The sequence below is a fragment of the Chlamydotis macqueenii genome, chromosome 2 (genome assembly GCF_036417535.1).
Source record: "Chlamydotis macqueenii isolate bChlMac1 chromosome 2, bChlMac1.mat, whole genome shotgun sequence".
Classification (NCBI taxonomy): domain Eukaryota; kingdom Metazoa; phylum Chordata; class Aves; order Otidiformes; family Otididae; genus Chlamydotis; species Chlamydotis macqueenii.
In genome coordinates this window covers 157,320,924-157,341,454 of record NC_141557.1, presented here as the reverse complement: position 1 = coordinate 157,341,454, position 20,531 = coordinate 157,320,924, and positions in this window count along the sequence as shown.

Here is a 20,531-nt window from a genome sequence, read left to right as displayed (position 1 = left end):
CACCAATTCAACAAAATGAGTTGTCTGTTCCTAATTTAACATGTCTCCTTTGTATTAACAAAGCTTCTTGTCATGTTGGCTTCCCATTTACACAGATGGAAATAAACACGAATGCATTTGTAAGAGCTGGAAACTTTTTAAATAGGGATCGGCACTTCAGTCTGTGTTTGTACAGCACCTAATACAATGAACAATGGACCCATGCCCGGAAATCCTAAATTTTGTCACATGAGAAACAAAAACTGATATTACAGTTATTCTGTGCTTTGTTTTGGAATTATTACATACTTTCCTCATAGTATCAGTCATACAGTCTATTCCTCAGTAGAGAGGCATAAACAAAGATAAAGTAAAATAACAACAGCTGCCAATTTAGACTTATTTCCACCCATGAACTTATGTTCCCAATGTACTTTTCACACATGTTTATTCTAGAGTGGGAAGCAAAAAGTAAAATAAATTATCTCTCTTCTGTTTCTATACATTGAGATCTTTATTTGTCAGCACGAAGCTAGTGATTTAGTCAACCAAGAGGGGTGCCAAGAATCATGAGCAGCAAGAACAGAAAGCAGCCCAGAATAAGTGAAATAATAGCTACCAAATGGAAGTCTCTTAATGGGAGCTGGAAAGAAGGTCTCAGACTTGCTGGAAAGTTGTCAGATAATAGATATTTACTGTTCTTGACCAATACTCACTATTTTGACTTACGTTGGTAATATTGCAGAGAAAACTTTTAAAAATCTGGAAACTCCTTCACATACAGTGATTCCTATAATCCAAAACCACATTTGACACTTCTAGGCCACCATATTGCAGCCAGGTTGTGTAAGAGTAGTCTTTCCTCCACCACAACACAGAAAAGGTCTCATTACCTGATATACCCGAAGTATTAGAGTAAAAAGAAAAGCCTGAAGAAGTTTGTGTAACACAGGAAAATTATCTAATTTCACAAAGACATTTAAAAATTCACTGTTTTTTTTCCAGTATACTGAAGATGTTTAACTGGCTGCAGTCCCCACAAGTGTCTGAGAGCACCGTAATCTTCTAATATTTACCTTAATCACAAATCTGCAAGACCCAAAAATGTAATTTTACCTGTTTTATTAGTGATTCTTATTTTAATATTCAAAATTAGTCTAGTTACTGATTTTACCACTGTTGAAGAATATTTTATAATTAATGCATTGGCTTTTTTTTTGCTTTTTTTTTTCTTTTTTTTTATTATTGATTGCTGTTTTCTGCAGAAATACAGATATTTCACTAAAATTATTGATGGGAATATATCTACACCAACAAACTATGTGTATTCTGAAGCATTCCCAGACACTGAGGTAAGTTGGCAGGGAGACCTGCATCTATGCTAATGAACTGTCAGTCACCAGAAGAGCTCGATGGCTTGGAAACTGCCTACTGGGATCCCTGGAATGGTCTAATTGCTAAATCTTATCCAGGAACCCTTTGGGACAGTGCAGCTGCACTGTGCCAAAATGATAATAAAAAACCTCTGAAATATTCCTAGTAGAGATATGTGACTCAGCGTGGCCTGAGAGAAACCTGAATAAAAATACCTGACATTTTGGGAGTAATCCACTTTCACTTTCTCTCTGTCCATCATACACACATAGAAAGCAGAGGTGGGTCTGAAAGATTTCACATGCTTCCCAGTTAGCCGAAGATAAAGGACCAAGACTGCAGCATGCAGTAAGAAGGGACACAGAGTTGCCTGTAGTAATAGATATCGACTTATCCCACCTGTAACAGCAGAGCCCAGCTCACTGCAGTCTGTCAGTACCAGCTTGCATGCAGACCCTCTTGTTATGGCAGTAGTGTGAGCATAACACCACATGATCATGGTAATAATTCTTCTGCATCTGGACGTGTTCGCATGCAATCACCTTGAGTTTCCCCATACTGGTGGATGCAACGATCATCTATAGTGACTGAGAGACTTCTCACGGGAAAACATAATAAAAATGAACCATGCAGTACTCTTTTTTCCCCCCAAACATTAGTGATTGAGCTTTCTGAAATTGCTTCTCCCTGCAAAAACATTATTTTTGCATGTGCACTGCCCTGACCACTTATCCAGTGGGCATATTTTAACCTCTACTCTATTTCTCCTGATATCCAAAGTGTTCTGTTTCACTGTGAAGAAATAATCAGCGAATATTTTTTTTTAATTATTATTCTATTAAAATATTCCCGTGGAAATAAAATCCAGCAGCAGTCAGACATCTAATTTGCCTGTAGTGCTTAAACTGTTATGACATCAGAACATGCTTAGGACAAAGCCTGAAGCAAAGCACGAAAAAAGTTTGAGACTTACCTGTCTCTCATTATGGTCCCAATATGCTTCAATGAAGACAGGCATCAGCATATTTGTTACTGTTTGATGAACCTGTGTCATTATATATCTCATAGTTACTTGCAATGGTATCAAATGGCCAACATGAGACAGATTAAAAAAATATCTGGCTTTCTTTTCTTATATTCCAGGTGGTAAACCTGTATGGGAGAAAGAAGCTGCTCAGTTTGCAACATCCCAGGGGTGGTCTGTATTTTGAACTGCCACCATCTTCATTTGTGACTGCGAAATCCTCGTTATGCCAAAAGTTTCAGACTTGGAAAACTAAACCATAAGTAAATAAATATGAATATAAGTTTCTAACTTTAGAAATGTAAGCTTTAAAACATTAATAAAATATACTTACAGACAAGTAAATCTTTCTCATTGTTAAAGATGGGTAGAAATTCAAAGAAAAAAAAAGACTAAAAAGCAGATATATTGACTCACAATTCCAAATCTATCCTCTAGGTAAGTAGATCTACAGACGCTGTTCTCAACAGAAATATATACTACCATTGTATTGAGAATGGAACTGAATTAGATACTAAGATTATTTATGGTGGTAGCCGGGTTTAAAAAAAAAAAAAGTTAAAAAATAATCTATATTGTACTAATCACCTCACAGAATTAGAAATAGAAATGAGTCTCACTTCTAAATAATGTTTAGTTGATCACAGGATCAACTAAAAGTCATTCAGAATTGGTGCAAAATCTTTTGTAGATTGTTTCATCTGTTGGCTCATTTGTTTGTTTAATAACAAGATGTAGTTTAGGATGTAAAAGTTTTTGAAAAAATCTAATTGGAAATATTTTTGAGAAAATACTGATGATTTGAAACTTTTCAAAAAATTATAATAATCTATTTGATTTGAAATTTAAAGGTACATCTTGTTTACTGTAGTGGGTGCCTTATACTTCTATTTTTTTCAGCATGAATTTGTCTCATGTAATGAATCAATATCTCTACTCTGGATGAAGGGAGATATTCTATCATGTGTGTTTCACCCTCTGAGGGCATCATGGGAAAGGTGTCTTTGTATGGAGCCAGTACGTGATAACTGAAGTAAAACTGCTATAAGATTCTATAGCACCAGCTTCTATATGTGCTATTTGTCCTAGAAAATTAAAATGCTCCGTATGAAGCAATTTTCATTTTTTGCAGTTTTGTCAGACAAGTTTTGTTGAAGAATTAATTACATTAACCAAATATTTTTTACTATTGAAAACTCAGATTTGACATTTCACGTGATAATCCTCCAAACTGATTTTGCATTATTTTGCTTGATTTGATATTGGAATTTATTTGTTGCAAACACTCTTATAAATATTTTTTCTTCTTAGCCTGACTCTCTTCCCCCATAGCTGTCTTCCACCACACATAGCATAAACCTACAGATCAAAGTAAAAAAATTTCTGTTATATATAATATGATTCCTGTTTTCTTTTGTTGCTGTTACTGTCAACAGCAACACTTTAATTCAAAATGATAAGAAAGAATATAAAACATAAACAAAATGGCTTCATCTACAGATGTTTACCATAACATTTAATTGAGAATTTGATATTAATTATTAAAAACTCACAAAACCCCCACTACAACTTCAATACATCAGCCCACATGAAATAAATAAGCCATATTAGTTACACTGGTTGTGATATTAGCATGTGGTGTTTATAAAATGACCTAAAACATAATACTGATGCAAATAGGTTTATTTTTTTTAAATCTTGGACTCTCACGCTAAAAGCTGTCTGTGCCTTCATCTGAAGAAAGCCTATATATTTTCTTTCAAGCTTGTACTTGGCTGCATCAGATTTGCTAAAGAACCAAGAGCTGTTCACCTCTGAAAGAAGGAGGCTGAAACAGATGGTTGAGAAGTGTCCAAGAGCACTCAAAGGCTCTTCCAGATGCCCAGTAATTAGTTTTCTTCTTGAAAGCCAAGAAGCTTACATCTCACATGCAAGTTGTAGCATTCCTTGTCTGTTCTTTAGTTTGCACAACCTGAAATTAGATATCTAATGTAAAAATATTTACAAACGCACATTTTAGAATCTTACAGACAAAAGCATAATCAGGGAAGAAATGAGCCCACAACAGTGATTTAATTTAGAGTGTATGTGGAGGACGAAGTGTAGAAGAATTGGCTGGGATTATAAGCAGGGCATTTTTGACTGTTTAGAAACACCAAGGAAGTAAATAATCTATAAACTGCAATGTACTAATTTTAGAGTACAGAAAGCTAGGAGTTATGATTGTTTTGATCATTGCTACAAACACTCAGTTGAAAGGGAGGAAGCTTTTAGTGAATTTAAGCCATGAAGGCAAGAAAAGGTCGAGATAATGTCTTGAGAAGAGAGAATCAAAGAGGGAAGAAAAATTGGATGGGATTGACAGTTCTTAGACCTGAGGAAAGCTTATGGTCATTGAGGACAAGGAAACAGGAATAAAGAATGTGTTTCTGTCCAATAAAATACGATGGAATCATCAGAATTCAATGAAAGCCAGATCTGAAGAATAGCAGTTTGTTCTCAAGAGATGATCCAATGTTGCAAGTCAGATGAACCAATACAGAAATAGCTAGGTAAAGCTACAGCCTTTGAGTCCTGTTAGCTAACAGTAAACATGAAGAAATGCAACCTGAACACATATATTTTTTGTCTACACAAAGAAGTCCTACATACCAATTCCAGGCATCGTTCAGTAACTCCTTATACATTACTTGTCATTAGGCACTTGGCTGACAAAAGATCCATTATTTGATGCATTTGTGTGTCATCATTTAATATTATAGACCCAAGTTCATGTTTACTGTGGATAAATCTATAATGCTGAAATGGAACATAACCATATATTACTTACATATCATTTTTAAAAGAATATCAAATTTCTCCTGCAAAGACAGACAAACTACATTTTTTTCACTGCAAACTGTAGGTAGTACTTACACATGTGCATGTAAAGCCTTCACGCTTTACAAAACAATCTGTTTATGAATACTAGAACAAAGCCTGAAGGTAGCATACACTCTTATAAGTAGTTAAAAATCAATAAAGGATGCAGTATTTCTCCAGGAACACTGATAATTCATGTAGTAGTTTAAAAGTTAGAGGGAACTTCTTGCTTGGCAGAGGAACAAATGAGATAGATGACTTTGCATGTAGTTTACTAATGGAGTAGAATGGGGCAGTTGCAGTGATTTTTTATTTCAATTCTAAAATGTTAAAATATTACAGTAAATGTATTTGTATAACTTGATTCAGAATTGTTAAACTTAAATTACGTATAAAACTTGACTGGTTTCTTTTTGGTTTTTTTTTTGCTGCTTTTTATAACAAGAATGGAATTGTGTATTTCCCATGAAATGAAAAATGCAGTTCTTGCCCTCGTCTATTTTTAACAGTATTTCTTTGAAGAACTTGTGCTGGGAAATCTGTTAATTGAAAATACTGACAGGATCCCCAGAAGGCAAAAATGCTACTGAAAATTAGTCTAAAGTTTTCCTGGAATATCAGAAGTTCTTGAAACTAATTAACTTCTCTGTGTTGAATGCATGCTAATGGAATGAAACTGTTCCATTCAACACTTCAACATAGCTGAATAGTTTTATAATATTTTTTTTTTCTCAGTAACTGTTAGCTTATGAATATCTTGCCAGCCTCGCTCTGCCTGAATAGAACCACAGACAAGTAGCAATAGTTAAGGATTTATTAATCAAAAAAAAAAAATCATCTTCCCATCAAGATGTGCATGTTCCTTTGTTTACCTTCCTTCTTGACTTCCTTTTTTCTTTTTTTTTTTTCTTTTTTTTTTCTTTTTTTCATCTGGGCAGGGTGGGCAGTTGCTTGTGCTTTTGAAGGACTGAACGCCTGCTTCCTAGGTGCTGACGGTATGAGTCCCGTAGTACTCCACGGAGAATAGCTTACTGCTGCACAAAACCTGAACTGTAAGCCTCCTTGTTGTGCATAGTGCTGATCTCAGGCCCAAAGTATGAATTGGCATCTGTCACATAGTCAAGGCACCCCAAATTAAAACAAGTGTCAGATCAGTTGCTAATTTCTAGGCCAGCATAAGGAGGTTTTTACATTTACCCTCTGATATCAGCAAGTATGGTATGATTTTAGGATCTTTTTAGGATTTTTTTTTTAAATCTCATATCATAAGAAACATTTCTTTCTTTTCATGCTGCTGGCTGCAGAGTGGTTCAACCGCAGCTGGGGTCTGTCGTGGTTTTGTTTAGTGAGGGGGGGGCCTAAGGTGGTAGCTTCTGTAGGAAACTGCTAGAAGTCGCTCCCCTTTGTTCAGGGGACTTGGCTGGGCCTAGGGCAGGCCTGCTGCTGGCCAAGGCCGAGCCGATTGGTAGCAGAATGTCCCATGATAACGCCTCTGCGATAACGTATTTAAGAAGGGGAAAACAGAAAAAAAAAGAGAGAGAAGAGAAGATGTGAAGAAGCTGAGCAGGGGCAGAGGCGCAGAGGGGGAGGCGCAGGCCTCATGGGCCTTGCAGCCCTCACCCTCTGGCCTCTCGCCAGGCAGCCGACTGGGCCCGACTCGGTCCAGCCTGGCTGCAAGAAGTGGAAAGGAGATGAGATATGAATAAGATGTAAAAAAGATCCTGAGAGACATCTACCAGCCTGTTGTGAGGAACGGCTGCAGACGCCAAGGTCAGTTCAGAAGGAGGGGGAGGAGTAATGCGGCTCCTGGCCAAGATTCCCCTGCAGCCTGTGGTGACGACCATGGTGGAGCAGGTTGTCCCCCTGCAGCCCATGGAGGTCCACGGAGGAGCAGAGATCCACTTGGAGCCCATGAAGGACCCCACATCGGGGGAGGTGGATGCCTGAAGGCAGCTGTGGCCCGTGGAGGGCACGCTGGGACAGCTGTTCTGGAGGGACTGCACCCGTGGAAGAGATGACCCACGCCGGAGCAGTTCCACGAAGGACTGTGGCGTAGGGGTGGGACCCCACAACGGAGCAGGGGAGGAATGTGAGGAGTTCTTCCCCCAACCATGAAGCAGCGGCGTGAAACAACATGTGATGAACTGACCACAACCCCCATTCCCTCTTCCTCCCTGTGCCGCTCAGGAGGGGAAGGTAGTAGATATAATGTTAAGCTCGGGAAAAGGGAGGGATAGGGGGAGGTTATCTTGTTCTCTGTCTCGTTATCCTGCTGTTTGTAGTAATAAAGAATAGTTTTCCCTAAGTCGAGTCTGTTTTGCCCGTGATGGTAACTTTAAGGATTTCTCCCTGTCCTTATCTCAAACCTCGAGACATTTTTCCTTATATTTTCTCTCCCTGTTCTCTCAGAAGGTGGGGGGAGTGAGAGAGAGACTGCGTAGTCTGGTCCGATCGGGGCTGAACTACGACAGGTCCTAGCTCTGAGATGGTCCCAAATACCCTGCAGACCTTCTGCAGATGGTTTCAAACACACCATGACTCAGGTCAGATTCAGCCAAACCCCCTAAACAAAGCCTGAGCCACAGCAGATGTGCACTTTACCTGAGCTGACTCTCTCCAGAAAGCTCCGAAATGTGGTTTCTGGCAGTGACTGTTGGCACAAGTTTGAGCATTCCTGATATGCTCCTGATATGCTCCCTTACAGAAGGGAACTGGTGTCCTGGTTACCCAGGACATGGAGAAGGCTGAGGTTCTTAATGACTTTTTTGCCTCAGTCTTCACCGACAAGAGTTCCTGTCCCACCGCCCAAGCTGTAGAAGGTGCAAGCAGGGACTGCGAGAATGAAGAACTGCCCACTGTACTCAAAGAGCAGGTTCGGGATCATCTAAGGAACTTGAAGGTGCACAAGTCCATGGGACCTGATGAGATCCATCCGGGGGTCCTGAGGGAACTGGCAGATGAAGTTGCCAAGACACTGGCCATCATATTTAAGAAGTCGTGGCGGTCTGGTGAGCTCCCCGATGACTGGAAGAGAGGGAACATAACCTCAATTTTTAAAAAGGGGAATAAGGAAGACCCAGGTAACTACAGGCCTGTCAGCCTCACCTCTGTGCCTGGCAAGGTCATGGAGCAGATTCTCCTGGAAACCATGCTAAGGCACATGGAGAGCAAGGAGGTGGTTGGTCACAGCCAACATGGCTTCACCAAGGGCAGATTGTGCCTGACCAATTTGGTGGCCTTCTATGACGGGGTGACAGCATCAGTGGACAAGGGACAAGCAACTGACATCATCTACCTGGACTTGTGCAAAGCTTTTGACACTGTCCCGCACAACATCCTTCTCTCTAAACTAGAGAGACATGGGTTTGATGGACGGACCACTCGGTGGATAAGGAGTTGGCTGGATGGCCGCACTCAGAGAGTGGTGGTCAACGGCTCAATGTCCATGTGGAGACCAGTCACGAGTGGCATCCCTCAGGGGTCCGTGCTGGGGCCGGCCCTGTTCAACACCTTTGTTGGCGATATGGACAGTGGGATAGAGTGCACCCTCAGCAAGTTCGCCGATGACACCAAGTTGTGTGGTGCCGTCGACACGCTGGAGGGGAGGGATGCCATCCAGAGGGACCTTGACAGGCTGGAGAGGTGGGCCTGTGCCAACCTCATGAAGTTCAACCAGGCCAAGTGCAAGGTCCTGCACCTGGGTCATGGCAATCCCAGGCACAAATACAGGCTGGGAGGAGAATGGATTGAGAGCAGCCCTGAGGAGAAGGACTTGGGAGTGCTGGTGGATGAGAAGCTTAACATGAGCCTGCAATGCGCCCTTGCGGCCCAGAAGGCCAACCGCATCCTGGGCTGCATCAAGAGGAGCGTGTCCAGCAGGTCGAGGGAGGTGATTCTCCCCCTCTACTCTGCCCTGGTGAGACCCCACCTGGAGTACTGTGTCCAGTTCTGGAGCCCCCAACACAAGAAGGACATGGACCAGTTGGAGAAGGTCCAGAGGAGGGCCACAAAGATGATAAAAGGGCTGGAGCACCTCTCTTATGAGGACAGGCTGAGAGAGTTGGGGCTGTTCAGCCTGCAGAAGAGGAGGCTCCGGGGAGACCTGATAGCGGTCTTCCAGTACCTCAAGGGGGCCTACAAGAAAGATGGGGAAAGGCTGTTTAGTAGGGCCTGTTGCGATAGGACAAGGGGTAATGGTTTTAAAATAGAGGGGGGTAGATTTAGATTAGAAATTAGGAAAAAATTTTTTACGATGCGAGTTATAGAACACTGGAACAGGTTGCCCAGAAAGGTGGTGGAGGCCCCATCTCTAGAAACGTTTAAGGCCAGGCTGGATGAGGCTCTGAGCAACCTGACCTAGTCAGGGATGTCCCTGGTCCTTGCAGGGGGGTTGGACTAGATGACCTTTGAAGGTCCCTTCCAACCCTAACCATTCCATGATTCTATGATTCTATGATTCTATGATATACCTAAAGGTATATCAGGTTTTTGGAGCAGGCAGACTCATGCTTGCCTGACAGAGCAGAGTGCAGTAAACTTCCATCAGTTTATCCTAAAGACCTAGTAAACCTAAACCATTCATGAAATATAATGTACTGGCAGCTGAAATAAAATAATTATCTCTGTGTAGGTTACATCTGCTTCACTTTTCCTTAAGTTCGTCTCACAATAAAACAAGTTCATTAACCAAGTGGGGATTATTGAAATACTGCTTTAAATATTAAATAAATAATTTGCATTTCATAACTATAATGCTTTTGTCCTTCCAATGCAGTGCTACTTGTTATATATTTGTTATGCTGCAGTTTATTTTCCTGGCTAAAATATTTCATTAGCCAGATTTCTCTGAGCTTCAGTATTTCTTCCCATCAAGCATGTGCTCACGTTACAAATATGACCAAACCCCCAAACAATGAAAACAACTCCAAAACCAACCAAAAAAAAAACCCGAAAACACCAACCCAAACTCTTGAGCAAACATTTTTTTGCAAATGCTTTCCACTGAAGATCATTTAGGAATAGTTGTTAATTAATTATAATGACACATTGAAAAATACACATAGATGATTGGGATATAGTCTACATCTATGCTGTAATTTGGGTGCTGGCCTAGGCTCAGCCTGTCTGCAGAATAGCAGGGTACTTTCTGATGATAACTTGGACCTGGAATGGACCAAACCTGAGCGAGCTCCTTGTTTTATCAGTATCAAGTACAGGAGCAGCCACAGATTGTGTGCCAAGCAGCTTGAAGTGTAGCTCAGAAAAGTGTTGATCAGACAAAGGACAGGAAAAAGCAAAGATGGAAGTGACTCATCTGAGGTTATATGGCAAAGATAAAAAATAAAGGTCTTTTCAATCTGCTTTCTCAGGTCACCAAGCCCCACTGCCCTTCTCATTAGAAATGTATTCTGGTCTTTGCATTTGATAATGTCCTTTCAGAGCACGGGATGATGTCAGCTGATTAATGTTGCAGACAGGAGATTGCAAGATCACCCAAGGTTAATATGATAAACAATTAGAGAACCTAGGATGCAGCAGAAATCATATTGTCTGACAACTCTCTAATTGTAATGGTGGTGTAACTCTAAAACAACCGCCCTCCCCACATGCACACAGTCTGCCTCAGTGTCAATAATAATTCACATCTTAGTAGTGTCAGAGATAAATATTGCTGATCTCAAGGCCACTGAAATCATCCTGAACCAATAGTTACAGCCATCAGTGAGACAGACAGAGTGATAGAGGAGACAACACCAAGAGAGTTTTTAGCCTGCGTTTTCCACCAAAGCCTCTGTGACTTTTAGTTAGCTCAGTCATGAAAGAAAACACTGACCACAATGCCTACGATGGAGTTCCTAACTCTGCATATTGGGCACCCTAACAAGAGTTTTGTGTGTTAGATGCCCTGGTAGTTCAGAGACCTCAGTTAAGTGCCTCAAGGACACTCATCCTACCTGACCCTCAAGGCAGAATGGTGGGCACTCGACTGAGGGCAAAGGCTGCAGCTCCAACTGCAAGGTCTGCACCTACTACCCAGCAGTAGCTGATGTCTCCATGCAGACGAAGCAGCCAAAGGGAGAGGCTGCAGTGTAGACCTTGGACTGCAGGAAGTGCTTGGACCATTCTCCTGGGGCATGGACAGGCGGCAGCCTTGCCTGCAGAAGGTGTGCCACGGGTGGCTGAGCTGCAGGAGGCAGTGAGGAGGCTGCGGAGCATCAAGGAGGCTGAGAAGGAGTTAGATAGTTGGTTCCCAGAGCAGTCTGCACTGGAACCACAGCCCCAGCCAAACAGCCAAAAACTCCCCCACTGACACAGGCAGAAGAGAGTGGGGGGAGCGACACAGAAGAATGGAAGCCAGCAAAGGCAAGGACCAGAAGGAAGAGAGCTCCCCTGAAAGCTGAGGTGCCCGTGCAGAATCATTTCGCCACTCTGCAGGCCAAAGAGAACAGACCCACCACATCAGGAGAGATGCTGGAGTTGAGCAAGGCAGCCCAGTCTGCTCATATAATGAGCAGTGCAACTAAGAAAAGGCAATGGGTGATAGTAGTGGATGACTCTCTTCTGGAAGATACAGAGGCACCCATTTGCCAACGTGACACACTCTCAAGAGAGGTGTGCTGCTTACAAGGGGCTCTTATCAGGGATGTCACCAAGAGACTACCAAACCTCATACAGCCCACTGATTATTAGCCACTACTGCTGTTTCACATGGGCACCAGTGACACAGCCAGGAGCAGCCTGAGGAGTATCAAGGACTACAGAATTCTGGGATCAATGGTTAAGGACTCTGGGTAACAGATAGTTTTTTCATCTATCCTCCCAGTCAAAGGGAAGGGGCCTGAAAGGGCAAATTGAATCTGACAAGTCAACAAATGGCTACAGGAATGGTGCCACAGCCAGGGGTTCAGCTACATAGATCATGGGAATCACTTTGAGAAACCTGATCTACTGGGGGCTATGGGGTGCACCTGACAGAGAACGGGAAGAATGTCTTTGGCCAAAGGCTTGCCAAGCTGGTAAAGAGGGCTTTAAACTAACGTTGCTGGAGGAGGGGAACCACAATCCATCACACCACTGTCAGTATGATGCCAGTGCCAGCAACAGGTGCACAGAACCTAGGGAAAGATCACAGGTAAGTAGGAGAGCACCTGAAGTGCAGCTCAGAGGAATTCCAGCCACTCCAGCCAGCAAGTTGGCTTCATTGGGTGCCTCTGTGCCAATGCAGGTAGCACAGGGAACAAATAAGAACAGTTTGTGTTCACAACTGCAGGGCTACTATCTTGTTGTCATCACAAAGACCTGGTGGGATAACTCCTATGTCTGGGCAGATGGGATGGAGGGATATAGGCTCTTTAGGAAGGACAGGCAGGGGAGACAAGAAGGGGGTGTCACTCTCTATGTCAGCAACCAGCCGGAGTGCCTGAAGCTCTGCCTGGGGATGGAGAAGGAGCTGACAGAGAGCTTATGGGTCAGGATTAGGGGAAGGACAGTGACAGGGGACACTACAGTGAGAGTTTGCTACAGGCCACCTCACCAGGAGGACAAGGTGGATGAGGCCCTCTATAGACAGATAGGAGCAGCCTCGCAGTCACAAGCCCTCGTCCTCATGAGGGACCTCAACCAGCCCAATATCTATTGGAAGGACAACGCAGTGGGGCACAGGCAATCCAGGAGTTTCCTAAAATGTGTGGATGACAACTTCCTCCTGCAAATGATAGAGGAGCTAACAAGGAGAGGTGCTACACTAGAGCTTGTTGTTCTCACCAACAAAGAGGTGTTGGTGGAGGATGTGAAGCTCAAGGGCAGCCTTGGCTGCAGTAACCATGAGATGGTGGAGTTCAAGATCCTTAGGGCAGCGAGAAGGGTGTGCGGACAGCTCTCTACCCTGAACTTCAGGAGAGTAGACTTAGGTCTCTTCAGGGATCTGCTGAGCTCTTGGACCAACTGAAAAACAAAAAAGAAGTCTACAGAGGGTGGAAGTAAGGACAAGTATATCCTGGGAGGAATACAGAGAAATTGTCCAAGCAGTCAGGGATCAGGTAAGGAAGGCTTAAGCCCTGAAATAATTAAATCTGACCAGGGACGTCAAGGACAACAAGAAAAGCCTCTTTAGGTACGTTGGTGATAACAAGAAGAGCAGGGAGAATGTGGACCTTTTCCAGGAGGAAACAGATGACCTGGTTCCCTGGGACATGGAGAAGGCTGAGGCACTCAATAGCTTTTTTGCCTCAGTCTTCACTGATGAGTGCTCTAGTCACATTGCCGAAGTTGCAGAGGGCAAAAGCAGTAACTGAAAGAATGAAGGACTGTCCACTGTAGGAGAAGATCAGGTTCAAGACCACATAAAGAACCTGGAGGTGCACAAAGCCATGGGACACGATGGGATCCATCTGTGGGTACTGAGGGAACTGGTGGATGAAGTTGCCCAGCTGCTGTCCATCACATTTGAGAAGTCGTGGCAGTCTGGTGAGGTTCCCAATGACTGGGAAATGGGTAACATAACCCCTATTTTTAAAAAGGGAAACAAGGAACACTCGGGAACTACAAGCCAGTTAGTCTCACCTCTGTTCCTGACAAGGTCATGGAGCAGATTCTCCTGGAAACCATGCTAAGGCACATGGAAAATAAGGAGGTGATTGGTGACAGCCAACATGGCTTCACTAAGGGTAAATCATGCCTGACCAATTTGGTGGCCTTCTATGAAGGGGTTACAGCATTGGTGGACAAGGGACAACCAACTGACATAATCTACCTGGACTTGTGCAAATCATTTGACACTGTCCCACATTACATCCTTGTTTCTAAACTGGAGAAATATGTATTTGAAGGACGGACCACTCAGTGGATAAAGAATTGCCTGGAAGGCCATAATCAAAGAGTTGCGTTCAATAACTCGATGTGCAAGTGGAGACTAGTGATGAATGGTGTTCCTTCGAGATTGGTATTGTGACCAGTCCCGTTCAATGTCTGTGTCAACAACATGGACAGTGGGATTGAGTGCACCCTCAGCAAGTCTGCCGATGACATCAAGCTGTGTAGTGCAGTCGACATGCTGGAGGGAAGTGATGCCATCCAGAGGGACCTTGACAAGCTGGAGAGGTAGACCTCATGAAGTGCAACAACCTTCACAAGGTCCTGCACATGGGTTGGAGAATGTTTTCTTTTAGGTGTTTAAACTTTCTTAAAATATTTGCTAAGTTTAACATTTGGAAGTAAAATCCTCTTCAAAAGTCAAAATTGAAAAGTTAATTCAGTGCTTGTTGAAATCAAATTTATTTTTAGCTGAAGCAAGGTTTTTATCAGAAGTTATTTGATGGGCTCAGTTTCATTTCTTAATGATCATATTTAAATATCACTACAGAAAAATCAATTACTAAGATAAAGCAAAACCCCATATATCTTAATATATGAAAATTGATGTTATATATATTTGTTTCCATGAGTTCACTTGAAGATCCAAACAGCTGTTTAGCTAGTTGATATGACCTCAAAATGTCACTCTCATTTCTCTGAGAAAATAAAGAAGGTTGAAAATGGCCACCTGACAATAGCTCTCAGATTTCTTTATTATCACTGATGTTTAACCAGGGAGCGATGGGAAAAGGTTTTAGCAAGATGGCACAATTTTGTGTTAGAAAAGTGTTGATTATCAGTTAAAATTTTGGAATAAGCAAGGTGCACTTTGATTGTACACATAAAGTATCAGCAGGACCTTTTTCCCATAGAAAAGAACTGAAGTCTAGCACAACAATTTTTCAACAGTTTACTACTAAATAAAGTGTAAAACAGACAGAAGGTGGTCAAATTTTTGGTGCCTGTTTCACAAGGTTGATAATAACAATAACAATATTATTGTCATTTAATTTAAAGCAGAAATGAATGGCTTGCTGCCAGCCTGGATTCAAACACTTCTACGATAATGGTAAAAAGTTATGACAGGAGAGATCCTTTGGGTTAAAAATTAATTGTTTCAGACAAGCTGTCAAGTTGTTAACACTAACATGACCTAAATCTAAAAATTTATATGCTAGGAGACCAAGATTCACACTTGATTGTACCTGACTAAGAGGTTTTCAATTCTGTAATGATTTTTGGCACTCTAAATATGCCTGCAAGGTTCAAATACTTCAGAAACAATGCCTGGCAGATCCTCTGCAGGCTTGTTTGATTATGGGATCAGAGTGGATTGACTGGAAATGTTAGCAGCAATTTTAGGTCCTTGTTTTAGAAACTTTGAGAAAATACTGTGAAAGACCAGGAAAACTTATGAGCAAGTAGTAAAAAGCCACTGACAACATCTTTCTTTATCTTGGATATTGTGTTAGGTCATAAAGTGCATTCTGTTTGAATCCCCATTGAACTACGGGAGCTAAATAATTTTGCAAAAAACTCCACGCAACAAACTGAAGTAACTTCAATTTTTCTCAAGTATGAAAAAAACAGGAACAGTTCATCAAGAGAGTGTGTGATCTTTAAGGCTAACGAAATAAATAGGCTATGCACTGTTCTAGGTCTTCACTTTCCACTTACTTAGAACTGGAACAAAAGGATTTTAGGTAGAGAACTTTGTCTTTTAAAATTCATCCTCTTTTTTTTTTCTGCTTTTTCTGATGCTAGCTGAGATAAGAAGAAGTAGCTCCAAATTTCGATGAGAAATGCTGCTTTTGTAGCATACTCAGGGTGCAGAAATAATGAAAGGAAATCTGATGATCCAACTTATAAGCATTACATCTGCTGACTTTTGTAGACTCCAGAAATTTCAGTGGGAGTTGGACTGTGTCACCAAACTCCTGCTCCTTTCTCAGAAACTCATTCAGAAAGACTTAAGCTTGAGTAATAAAAAATGTTTAAGAACCCACATCCCACTAGAGTAATGAAGACTAGAGGTTCAGTCTCAGGCATCCTTAAATTTCAGAGATCTTTATATTTACAAGGATGCTAGCAATGTAGTAGCTTTTTAAATGGAAGTTTCATCACTAACTAAACATCATCTGAAAGACTGCTTTAAGTCAGCTCTGCACTGGCAGAAAACACTGACCACATCATTTAATTAACCTCGCTGGATCATATGCAGTCTACTTCTGTAGTAAAAACTGGTCTTTGAGACCACTCTTCTCCTTGGAGTAAATAGGGACCAAGCCTCTAACCAGTTGGTATGTGGTCTTAGCCACTCCCCTCTTAAACCGAACAAGACCAGCAGATACAATGATCACCTCTAGCAGGTCACCTAAATGTGACCCAAAGCATCCCAGAGTAGCAAGATTCACTTTATAGTGCCCCTTGATCAATGTGATTGCTTCACTTTATAGTAGAAGCTCACCTTAGGAGCCATACCTCTTTCTTCCATTATAACCTTGCAATACTAAATGTGATAATTTTTGATCAGGAGGAGAAAATTGGAAAGGTTTTATGAGTACACTTACAGAGAGACTTTTAAATTATAAAATATTGTAGTATTGGCCTTCACAGTTTAAGCTGAAAAGAAAAAAAAAATGTCAAATTTGCCAGGGTGTCCTTGAGCAGACTCAAACTCCATGAGTAACCTCACCAGCACTAGTTGGAAACAGCATGTCATCGTGCATGTACACTTTAATATTAAAAAGCATAAAAGAATGCCATATTTATTTGCTTCTCATGGCCAGTAGTGTCTGAGAAATGGTACCTTCTGTGAAGAGATTAATCTGGAAACTTTTGTCATGAGTTAGGAGACTTTTGCCAAATTACTGCAAATAAAGTACGAAATTAAAAACCCTAACTCTACAGTAGCTGTCGCTAGCATTTTAGATATAACACAAGCACTTATGGCATGCTTCTGGCTGACTGACACAATTTCAGTATGCATAAAACACTGTTAAAGACACATCAAAGGAGTTCCTATACGTACGAAGATTGCTTCGAATGCCAGTGACTGTCAGAATGAAGCACACGAAAAGTAACAAAGACACCCAACAAATAAATAATGCTTTGCCATAAATTGCAAAACTCTGGTGTTTTCTAAAGAATCATTTGGTATACAAGCCACTGGAGACACAAAAGGATGGCACTAGACCAAGAGCTGTGAATAGGTTCAATAGCAACACATTTAATAGTATTTTGCATAACACTTTTTGAAGGGAAGGATATTTCATTTGTGGTGATGGAAAAAAGTCTGTGATTTAATTACAATCAAGTCTGATGATGCTTTCACTTCTACAAGTAGGTGATAGATATAAACGTTGGAGGAGATGAAGGGAGGGGAAGAACTCACAAGTGATGCAAGGAGCCATGGCATTTTGATGTAACTTCATTATGCTGATCCCATGGGAGGACAACCAGGCTGAGATCTTCCCTGATGAAGGATGAAACTGAAAGAGTCAGATGAAAGGGGTCAAAGCTAGAAAAATACATGAAGTATGACTGAAGCCAAGATCATTTAACTCTAGTCACTGTAAATTAATCTTTCCCCAAGTTAAGGGAAGTCTAATCATCAGTATTTCATTCTTATTTTTCCTTTTCTGATGTTACAGCCTTTGAATCTTGTTCTGTGTAGTAGCAACGGAGATATTATATTTTCATGCTAAAGAAGTAAAAATGGCTGCCCTGAGTCATATGACTCCATGGCAAAGAAGAAAAATTGTCCAAATAACAAAATATGTGATAGTTACAGCCCCCGCCAACTCCTCATCCTTACTCTGCAACCTTTGTTATGTATCAGGCCAGAACGAACGAACACATGTGTAGGGTAGTAATTGTCTACTTTGCTTCTCAGCCTGTGGCATCTCCACCATCCTAGGTGTGGTGGGGAAAGAGACAGCCAACTTACCATCTGAAACCAATAGTATATTACTTGCTATCAAGGCTGCAGATAGCCCCATTTAGTGAAATACCTCTCTTTAGCCCAATAGAAAAGTGTATGAGATTTCACCAAAGGATTCTGTTTGCTTTTAATATAACTTATATTAAGTCCTAAGGACAAGCCATTTTTTAATAGAAGGCTTAAAGGAAAGGGTCATATGAAGGATATTTTTAAAAAACCAAAACACATCCATATTACTGATCCAAAGATCAGTAACATTTGCTTTCTCTAACCCAAATTTTTCTAAAACATTCTTGTTGACCTCAAATTTGAACAAAGCACTTTCACTTTGGCAGCAAACTAAGGATAAATAATCTTGAAAGTATTTAAACAAAACTAACAAAAAAAAAAACCAAAACCCTGACTTTTCATATAATAGAAGTTTCCAGTACTGTATCAGGGATTAACAACAGTACATCATGAGTCCTCTGGTCTAGTCCAGGACCATGATCCACTGGAGAAAAAAGGAGCATGCAGAACTGGAACAAGTATTCCCCTGAAGCTTTAATGCAGTATGCAGAGAGGAAATCAGTGTCAACCCACAAAAAAAAAATGTCTAGTATAAATTTTGCATCTGGAAACTTTCACTAGTATCCATCTTCTTAGGTATTTCAGATAGATAGAAGTAGATGGAAAAATGTTGGGTTTTGACTAAGCTTGTAAATAAACAAGGGCATGTTAGCTGTGCTCTGCTTTGAACAAACCCCAAGCTACCTGTCAGAAGCTGTTCCTAAGAGCACAGACGTCACCCAAAAAGTTGCACAGGAGCTAAGAAAGGCTCTGGTAGTGAATGTAAAAATGCAGCTTTTCTTCTGTTCTCCTGCACAAGAATTCTCCATGACAATACAAAATCTCATTTGATAAGGATGAAAGATTACTGTCACCGTAGCAGTGCCTGCCATGCCATGGTCAGCTCCAGATCACCTTCCCTGTGGAGTAGCCTTATCCTGCTGCTCCCAGATAGGGAGGCAAAGCTGAACTGTGAGTCTAAGGGAGGCTCAGTTACATTTAATGGTAGCACATTGTCGTAGTTCAGCCCTGATCAGGACCAGACTACGCAGTATCTCTCTCACTCCCCCCACCCTCCGAGAGAACAGGGAGAGAAAATATAAGGAAAAACGGCTCGAGGTTGGAGATAAGGACAGGGAGAAATCCTTAAAGTTACCATCACAGGCAAAACAGACTCGACTCGGGGAAAACTATTCATTTATTACTACAAACAGCAGGATAATGAGACAGAGAACAAGATAACCTCCCTCCACCCCTCCCTCTTCCCAAGCTTAACATTATATCTACTACCTTCCCCTCCTGAGCGGCACAGGGAGGAAGAGGGTATGGGGGTTGTGGTCAGTTCATCATACGTTGTTTCACGCCGCTGCTTCATGGTTGGGGGAAGAACTCCTCACATTCCTCCCCTGCTCCAGCGTGGGGTCCCTCCCACAGGCCACAGTCCTTTGTGGAACTGCTCCGGCGTGGGTCATCTCTTCCACGGAGTTCAGTCCCTTCAGAACAGCTGTCCCAGCGGGCCCTCCATGGGCCACAGTTGCCTTCAGGCATCCACCTCCCCTGGTGTGGGGTCCTCCATGGGCTGCAGGTGGATCTCTGCTCCTCCATGGACCTCCATGGGCTGCAGGGGGACAACCTGCTCCACCATGGTCGTCACCACAGGCTGCAGGGGAATCTTGGCCAGGAGCAGCATTACTCCTCCCCCTCCTTCTGAACTGACCTTGGCGCCTGCAGCCGTTCCTCACAACAGGCTGGTAGATGTCTCTCAGGATCTTTTTTTACATCTTATTCACTTCTCATCTCCTTTCCACTTCTTGCAGCCGGGCTGGACCGAGTCGGGCCCAGTCGGCTGCCTGGCGAGAGGCCAGAGAGTGAGGGCTGCAAGGCCCATGAGGCCTGCGTCTCCCCCTCTGCGCCTCTGCCCCCGCTCAGCTTCTTCACGTCTTCTCTTCTCCCTTTTTTTTTTTCTGTTTTCCCATTCTTAAATACGTTATCGCAGAAGCGTTATCACGGAACATTCTGCTACCAATCGGCTTGGCCTTGGCCAGCAGTGGGTCCGCCCTAGGCCTGGCCAAGTCCACTGAACAAAGGGGAGCAACTTCTAGCAGTTTCCTACAGAAGCTACCACCTTAGGCCCCCCCTCACTAAACAAAACCACGACACACATAAAGGTATGCAGGAGCTCTGGAGAGCTGTCCCATTTCAGTAGTGCTGCCTCAATGCTCCACTTGTTGACAAATAATCAAGGTGACATCAAAGGGCTTAGCAACACAGAGGTGGATTTTCCCCATGGAAGAGCAAGTACGTTCACATACAAAGGTGAACATCATAGGAGATGACATATAGATCATAAAAAAAAAAATGTTTTTGATGTCATCGAAAAATGGGTAACTGAAAGTACTGTCAGCTACAAACATGGTGATCCAGACATCAGACCCATGAATTGCTCAT